This window comes from Manis javanica, chromosome 5 (assembly GCF_040802235.1).
Source record: "Manis javanica isolate MJ-LG chromosome 5, MJ_LKY, whole genome shotgun sequence".
NCBI classification, from domain to species: domain Eukaryota; kingdom Metazoa; phylum Chordata; class Mammalia; order Pholidota; family Manidae; genus Manis; species Manis javanica.
In genome coordinates this window covers 2,228,733-2,237,171 of record NC_133160.1, presented here as the reverse complement: position 1 = coordinate 2,237,171, position 8,439 = coordinate 2,228,733, and the positions used below count along the sequence as shown (strand labels likewise).

The following is an 8,439-nucleotide window of genomic DNA, read 5'->3' as shown; positions in this document are numbered from 1 at the left end:
TTTCAGAGGCAGCTTTCTCTCACTGACTTATTTGAATCTGTTTGTAAAATTAAAAATCAGAACTTGATTCCAAGTTTGTTCTTGGTGACAGAAAATTAATGAACTGTCCTTGTGTCAATAAAGACTTAGCTCAGAACTCAGGTGAGCAGGCGGACTGGTTCTTATCAGTCAACTTCTTCTGGGGCCTTCGACCTTCTGGACGTCCACCGTTCATTGGAGGCTGTTGTATGAAGCGGAGGGGTGTTCTGTGGAAAGCTAAGTAGAATCAAAGATGCAGGGCTTGCTGTCCCATCCACGCTTCTTCTCTTCTCCACAAAGGAATCAGGAAGGCAGAATCCAAGTGAAAATTCAGCAGAGCATAATTCATAAATGCAAGCGTTAAATGCCCGTAATACGTACAGCAGCTATTAGATCGGTGCTTTTCACAGAAGGTTCTGGTGCTTGTCTGGTCTCTGAAAGGGTCTCTGCTCCTTGAAATCTGACTTGGGGGATATTCAGTCAGCATGAATATCTCCGAGGTACTTTCACCATAAGATAGCTGTCAACTCTTTGAACAAAGCAAGACGTTTACAATATATTTACGCAGGAGTCCATGTGGAGAGGGCTTGAATACACCCATTGTGTTCCCTTCAAAGTGGAGTGATGAGGAATCAGAGACATTTTATAAAACGGGAAGAAGGCAATTTGGCTTCATGTGACACCTTTCATGCTCGGAGAATCCCAACAGTGAAATACTCAGGAAGGATGAAGTGCTTACACTGGGTAAGTGAGATGCAAGTGCTGCAGCCACGGGGCTGGAAGGAAGCCAGCCTCAAACCTAGCGTGACTTTGAGCCCAACGTGAGGCGGGCGTGCGGGTAAGCGAGAGCCCAGCACGAGCTGGCAGTGGGGACGTGCAGGACCCATCGGAACACTTCAAGGGGCCTAAGCCCAGACCTCCGGCGCCACCCAGGTCAACGCCGCAGCCACGTGCTTCCACAGGGTATGATGTCCACCATTGTCAATTTCTTCCCATTTGAGGTCTTTTTCGCTCTCCATTACTTACTTTTTAAATGTGTAATTCAAACAAAATCAAACAACTTTACCTTGTTCTTTCCATTTTTAGTCACTGGCCATCTCCCCTCTACTATGCCTTGTGATCCTATGTGTCAGCGTGAAGGACGCCCACACTCACACTCCTGGCCCAGACAGGCTGCTGTGCTCCGTTCTCTGCTCATGTTTGCGTCGCTATTTCCTTTTCTGCCTTTATGGGGGGCAGGGAAGACTTCAAGGAGACTTGGGTTATAATCAAGTCCTCTGGCCACTGGTAGAGGATGACCACGGGGTCAGTTTCTGACTGTTGCCCGTGCAAGCTCTTCCTCGGGGCACACTCCTGGGAGCTGAATTTACTGTGTCTGAGGTTGCTCAGGTTTTTACGGGCTTTTTTCATATACAGTCAAATTATTTTCACAAGGACCCACACCAGCTTATACTGCCATCAGCAATTTATGGTCGTAGCACACAATATCCCCAATAGCATTAAAGACTACAGTTTTTTTTAATATGTTAATTTAACAGCCTTTAACACAGTTCTATATTATTATATTGCTCTACGTGAGGGAGGTTGCACATTTTCCCGTCATCACCAACATTGTGATAGTATGTGACTCATCCATTCATAATTCTTATCCATTCTTTGAATAGTCATCAACTCGTTTATTTAAAAGGCGGTTGCCAGATTTAGCAAATGAAAATACAAGGCACCCAGTTAATTTGGAATTTCATGTAAACAATAATTTTTTTAATATAAGTATGCCCTGCGGGGAAGTTAGAACCGTTGTACATTGGTGGTAGGAAGGTGGGATGGCTCAGCCAGTGGGGAAGACAGTTTGGGGGTTCCTCAAGAAGTTAAACATAGAATTAACATAGGATCCAGAAATTCCCTCAGATTTCAGTGCAAGATCAATGGGTTTAAATAACTGAAATATTCTGAATGAATGAGAGACAGGTTCCAGTAGGTACTCAAAGCAAAAATTAAGCATTTAATGTCACGAGGAATAAATTAAATTCACACTAAAATGAGATTCCTTTTCATTTCTTTTGCCTATCACATGAGCAAAATATTCAATAACTGATCACATGGGTCTAAGAAGAGACAACAGAAATGTACCTTTCCTTGTACTAGTGCTGGGAGTATGAATGGTAAAGATTTCTAGAGAGAATTTGTCCATGTACGCATAAATAATAAAAATTGTATCAAACTCTGAAGCTCTTCTGGAAATTTAATCACAGGAAATGATCAGAGAGGTGCCACACAAAATTCATGTCTAAGGAAGTCCACCCCAGCATTGCCTATAGTGGCAAAATATTAATATTTGGTTAAGTAAATTATGGTGCATTAATATAATAGAGCAACATCTAGCCATTTATAAAACAATTTAAGAAAGCATTTAATAGAACAAAATTCTGATGAATGAAAAGCAGGCCACCAAGCACAATACAGTGTAATGCCAGGATGTGTTATGTATAATAGCAACATGGGGGGAAAAGTAGAAGAAGTCAGACTCTAGATGAAAAGCATTACTATCACACATCATCCCGGCACACCACTTGCCTGAGACACTGGCTTAACAGCTGGGAACTTGGCCCATGAAGGAAGCAGAAACCAAGCATCGGCTGGCTGACGCCGACAACAGGTAATTCAGCCGGTGAACGTGCAACGTCCACGGCCAGGCCTGGGTCGGGCACACCATGGTGCAGAGCCCCGCGATGCCATGGGCGCCAGGCCCTGGGCCCCCAACACAGTGCCAGCTCCGTGAGGACATCCGTCAGGTGGAACTGTCCACTGTTTACGTCACCCAGCCTGTAGTGTTTTGTCACAGAAGCCCAAACTAATACATTCCCTCTTAAGCAGAGAAGTTTTAGATCAAACATACACGAGAGAGCAAAGAGATCAGGAGCCCACCCTCAGAGCGCAGTCGGCGGGTCCTGCCACTGCTACACCCCCAGCCTCAGCCCAGAGCCTGGCTCAGCCCAGTGCTCGCCCAGCGAGGCCTGTGCTAATGACAGCAGGGAAGCCATATGTATTTGCGCATCAAAGAACTCTTCTTTAATAACGCCCCCTCCCAAATGCATGCTCTGCTTTTCCCTCCAGAGCACACTGGCCGTAAGTTTACTTTCCAACATGGCCTATTTGACAGGTTCAGTGTGACCTCACACACCAGCTGAGCCGCCGTGGAAGGCGGCTGGGCAAGGTGGCTCACCAGCTGCAGAGCTGCCCAGCCAGGCTGGCTCCCCTGCACTGGGCCCTTGTCAAACCTCTCCCTTGCTCAGCCAGGCAAAGTGCATTGCAGCCCAACCCCAGCCTTCGGCCAGAGCCTGGGACCCTGCCAGGCCTCCCAGGACCCAGTGTGGCCTGAGAGACCACAGGGGGCAGTGCGTACCGAGCCCAGGAGCCAGGGTGCTGGGAGCCAGCTGGCGCTCGCCCCCTCGGACATGCCTCCTGCAGCCCTGTGACTTGCCTGCCTCCTGCAGGAGCTCGCTGTCAGTTAACCGCCATGGGTCTGGGTGTCCTTCTGGAAGCACACACTCAGCTGGCCCTTAGTCTGCGAAGTGGAGTCCGGGTGAAATGAGGATCCTAGGGAACATAAAAATACTTTTCAGGATCGACCTCCTCTTCTGGGGTGTCAGATCTGAAGTGAAGTCTTGGGTCTGGCTCTTATCAACTCCTCATTGAGTGGCTGTACGTGTGCTGTGATTCTTGGCCTACATTTTAAAGACTCGCCTCCCATTGCCAGAATAAAGTGTTATGTCGATGAGCAGGGTCAGGCTTCCCAGGACACCTTCCTGCAGATGGTTCCCGAAAACCCTGGGCCTCAGGGCCACTCCTGGGTGAGCAGTAAGTCGGCTCCCAGCTCTGTCGGTGGGGCCTGTGACTTCGGGGTGCAGGCCTGGACCCCACCTGCCTTTCCATCCTCGGCAGCTCCTCAGAGGAGAACCACCACCCTCAAAAGACAGGGAACCCACAGATCCCAGGACTGGGGGAGGTTCTCAGGGCTTTCCCCCACCCCGCCAGGAGCACCTCAGAGCACATGCCCCCGGACACTGGCTCCGTCCGTAACACGTGCCAGAGCCTGGCTTGGCTGGGGGGCAATGGCGAGCAAACAGGGTCAAGAGTCCTGGACACTCACTAGATGCCAAGAGGTTGGAGACCCGAACGCCTGGGGGCAGTGGGAGGCTGTGGGAGATGCGTCTTCCAGCAGACGACTGTGTAAGCTGGCAAGGAAGGGGTGGACATGCACGGAGCTGCTGCGATTGTCCAGGTGAGAAATGACAGGGGTGACACCGGAGGTGGGGAGCTTTCCAAGAGGAGATATTTGTGCAAGTCAGGGGTTGGGGTGCCTGGCCCCACCAGAAGAGGACATCTGTCTGCATCATCTGGGACTTGGGGGTACAGGACTTGGGTGCTGGGGCCACATTCTTGAACTCTGTCCTGACAGTGATGGGAATCCATCACCAGATCTTAAGGAAGATAGTTGGCATGATCCGATTTAATACTTAGAAATTTCACCCTCTAGGCTAGGGGGTGAGCTGGGAGTATGTTTCTCAAGGCTTCTGTAAAAATGAATCTGTCAAATCAGTTTTTTCATCTTTAAGATGATGTTAAAAATAACTCATTTGGGGCTTAGGAGCGTATGAAATAACTATCATACTATCTGTCATTCACAGTTTGCTTGGCATCATGCCAAAAGCTTCACCTACAGAACCTCATTTAATTTATTCTTCAAAACAACGTACAAGACAGACATGACTGCCCGTCTCCCGTGGGTGAGAACATTCAGCACAGAGCGTCTGCATACCTGCCTACGGCCGGCCCACTCCCGGGCAGAGCTGGGCTTAGAAACCGCAAACGGCGAACCAGGAACTTCAGCTGTGTGGACTTCTCGTGTCCTGAGACGCATGCCGACGGCTTCAGAGGGTCCGCAGGGCCGTCTGCCTCTTGCCGGGGAGCAGCTGAGACCCACAGAATCTGAGCAGTTTCCCCATCTCCAGAAGAGCCACTCCTAGAAATCAGTTGCTTTTATAGCATTATCACCCCTAACATTGCTGCCCGATGGGCATCTCCAAACTTGTGCTTTCTCATGGGCGAGACCAGAGGGGTTTGGAGGAGGGCAGGACAAGTTTGTTCTGGGGCACAAGGGGAACCCTGGTCCCAAAACTCTGTCGGAGAGGCCGGGCCCCTCATCAGGGCAAGTACAGGTGGGAGAGCTGACGGGCGAGAGCTACTGGGCTGGGGAAGGGCCCGGAGCAGGTGGGTGGCCGGCTCTGCACGTGCCTCGGTGGATCCTTCCTGGTGCTGCTTAAGGCTTGCAGTCCCCGGGGGTGAGGGGAGAGGCTGCACACACCACACCTGGTCCTCCTCCTGGTGCAGAGGCAGAGAGGGGCCCTGGGCTCTTGCGTGTGAGTCTCCCCAGACGGCTTCCCTCTGACAGCCTCCTCATTCTTGCAAGATTAAGCTATTTTATAGAATTGCTGCAAGCGTCTGTATTTCCAGAAAGACCAAAGCAATTTACTTGGGAGATGAATTCAAGCCCTTGAATAAACCACGTAGCAAACTGTGACTGAGGCTAAGATTCAAGAAGAAATGAAGTGGCTAAAGGGGGGTCCCTAAGTCTGGGGCTCTCTGTGATTCCCACAGGCCTTTGGGGTCAGGCCCCTCTACAGCCTGTTCCCAGGCTCCGCTCCTTACAGAGGACCTGGTCTGGGCCAAAGCAATGAGACCCCAGGTGGTTTAACCTCTTATTTTCCCTTGAGCACCTGCACCCACCACCCTGCTTGGCTGAAGGCCATTGTGAAAATGCTTTTCAGCTATTTTGCTAAATTGTCCAGGTGAAGAGCGCCCATCTGTATTTCCTCAGCTCTTGGCACCCGAATTGTAGGCTACACAGCATAAATTCAAATCAACTTTCAGGGAGACACTCTGTTTATTGTACTCTTTTATGTTTATGGCACAGCCTTATTTCAGGAAAATATGGAAAACAACTCAGATCTTTGAATTGGACCATAAGGAATCTGCCTAGAAGTGTTGCTCCCACATTTTCATAGACATCTTGGGGAAATCCTTAAACAATCACAAAGCTTTTTCTTGAGTTTTACCTCAATTTAGCTTCAAAAAAGTGTCGAGGTGGCAGGGGAAGATGAGATGGGGCCTCTTCTGTTTCATCCGTGGCCTGGGGGCCAGAGTCCCCACCTGCCGACCACAGACCCAGAGCAGGAGCCCACGGCTCCTGAGCCTGCAGGGCCCACTCTTTTCTCATTCCTCACTCTTGGCTTCTTGTCCACGACCATCACACCCTAAAGGATAAGGCAATGGCCTCCAGCTACCCAGCGTTCAGAAAAAGAAATTGTTATGAGTTAAAGGTGTGTGTACGTTTCCCATGGCTGCCTTAACGAATTACCACAAATTGAGTGGCTTAAAACAACACACATGTGTTCTTAGTCCTGGAGGTCAGACAAATCAGAGTCACTCTGCCTCCACCTCAACTACTCCTGGGCTCCTGTTGGGTGGGTATTGGGTATTGGTTGCCCCTGCCCCCCAGAGCTGACAGGAGATTGGTGGCTGCCCCACACCTGCCTCCCTTGGCACACCCTGCTGGCTGAGAGTGATTCAGTGGGACCCCAAAGTCCAAGGGGGAGGCTGGGCATGGCCCTTTCCTCCCAGTCCCCAGACCACTGGGGCATTCCAGCAGGGGTCGGCACAGGGCATAGGGTGCAGGACCCCGCACGAGGGAGGCCCCTCAGCATCACAGGACTTTCCTCGAAGATCTTTCCGGCCCCAAGCGTAGAGGGCGTTTGTTGAGCCTGGACAAGTGGGGAAACGCGTTTTGACCAATTGATCATGTGTTTCTCTTTGTGGATTCGGCGAGCCAGAGCTGCTCTTCTTGGATGCAAGACGGGTTTTCTGGCAGCCTGGGAGTCCTGCATGGGTATCTGAGGGCAGCTCTGAAACTCAACCATCAAGTTCTCTAAATTTCTGCTGTAAAAGCCTATCCTGAGACCACTGAATGGGGGTGGAGACAGCCAGGCAAACGGACAAATGGGAAGCCTGTCCAGGAAAAAGTACACCTGCAGCGTGACCCAGCAGCACTGTCCAAACACAGACCGTGGTCATGCCAGTCCGTAGGCTTGGGGACACATGCCTCCCCCCTGGGCAAGTGCCCCAGCCCCGCATGGAAACATCATCCCCACAGACTTAAGCAATGGCTTCTAAACAACCATCCAAAGACAGAAACCACCCTAGGAATTGTCTCACCAGTGGGTTTCAGCCCCGGCAAGTTCACTGTGGATTCAGTGAGACCAAGAAATGACAACAGAATGTTCTTGGGGTGAAAGGGTTTGTACCTAACTTTATTCCCACGGTGGCAGGTCGAGTGCTAGTATCCTGTCTGCCTCAGAGCGAGTCTGCGTGCAGCAAACCGGTCAGTGCCTCTGGGCCTCTCCGTCCCTGCAGCCGTCTCAGCCTCTGTCCTCGGTGCCGCCACCGCTCCAGCCTCTGCTCTCCTGCAGCCATGCAGCCCAGAGCCCTGGGAGGAGCTCTTTATAGAGTCAGTAACAACATATTGCCCACACGTGTGCAGTGGGCAATGCAAGTGAAACTTAGATTTTCTCTACAGAATGTTTTTTAAATGGGGTATCCAGGCGTCTTTCCCAGCAAGGTTGGCTTGGCGGGGGCAGGAGCAGCCTGGAGCTGCAGTTTCCTTAATGCTCAGACAAGAGATTCTGATGCTCACCTGGGTTTAAAATTGTTAGAAAAAGTTTAATTTTCAAAAAAATAACCCTCTTAGCTTTTACAGAAAATCACAATTTCTACAGTTTTTGCAAATAACACTGACATTGCCAGTATAGGATAAAGCATCACCTTTATCTACAGGTAGGCAGGAAATGTGAGTAGGAAAATGTTTTGACTTTTGGTAATTTATTAAGTTGAGAGATCTAGACGATTTTGCCAAAAATGAATGTTATGTTTATTTCCAAATTGACTGGTTTCCTGCAAAGACTGTTGGGTTAGTTCTATGCTTGTATTTGACTGTGATTGATAGGATTTTTGAATTTATAATAAAAGTAACACAAGACGCAAAAGTAATCAAAAGTAGAAAATGCAGAAAGTAGAGGTGAATAGAAGAAAATTAAGTCACTGTAATGTCTCCACCAGCAATAAGCACATGATACACTCCCCACCTCTTGTTTCTGTGTTGGTATCTGTGTGCCTACATCAATATACAGACGGAACATTTATGCCCCTGCCCACCTGCAAGGGGACCATTCTGAGCACAGTGACCTGTGGCTAGTCAGGACACTTGGTTAACACAAAAACAACTTATGTTTAACTTGAGCAGAAAATGTGTTGCTGTCAACAGAATCATTGTACCCCCAGAGGCATGCGTGTCCTAATCCCCAGATT

At 49.6% G+C, this 8,439-nt stretch overlaps 1 long non-coding RNA gene across 1 annotated transcript; it reads right to left on the bottom strand.

Moving 5' to 3' along the window:
- Nucleotides 1-3,504: 3,504 nt before the first annotated feature.
- LOC140849739 (uncharacterized) lies at nucleotides 3,505-7,533 on the bottom strand. The gene is made up of 3 exons (XR_012131911.1): nucleotides 7,380-7,533; nucleotides 4,838-5,041; nucleotides 3,505-3,615 (listed from the first exon to the last, which is right to left on the bottom strand). It is a non-coding gene; the product is annotated as an uncharacterized lncRNA (long non-coding RNA).
- Nucleotides 7,534-8,439: the final 906 nt, after the last annotated feature.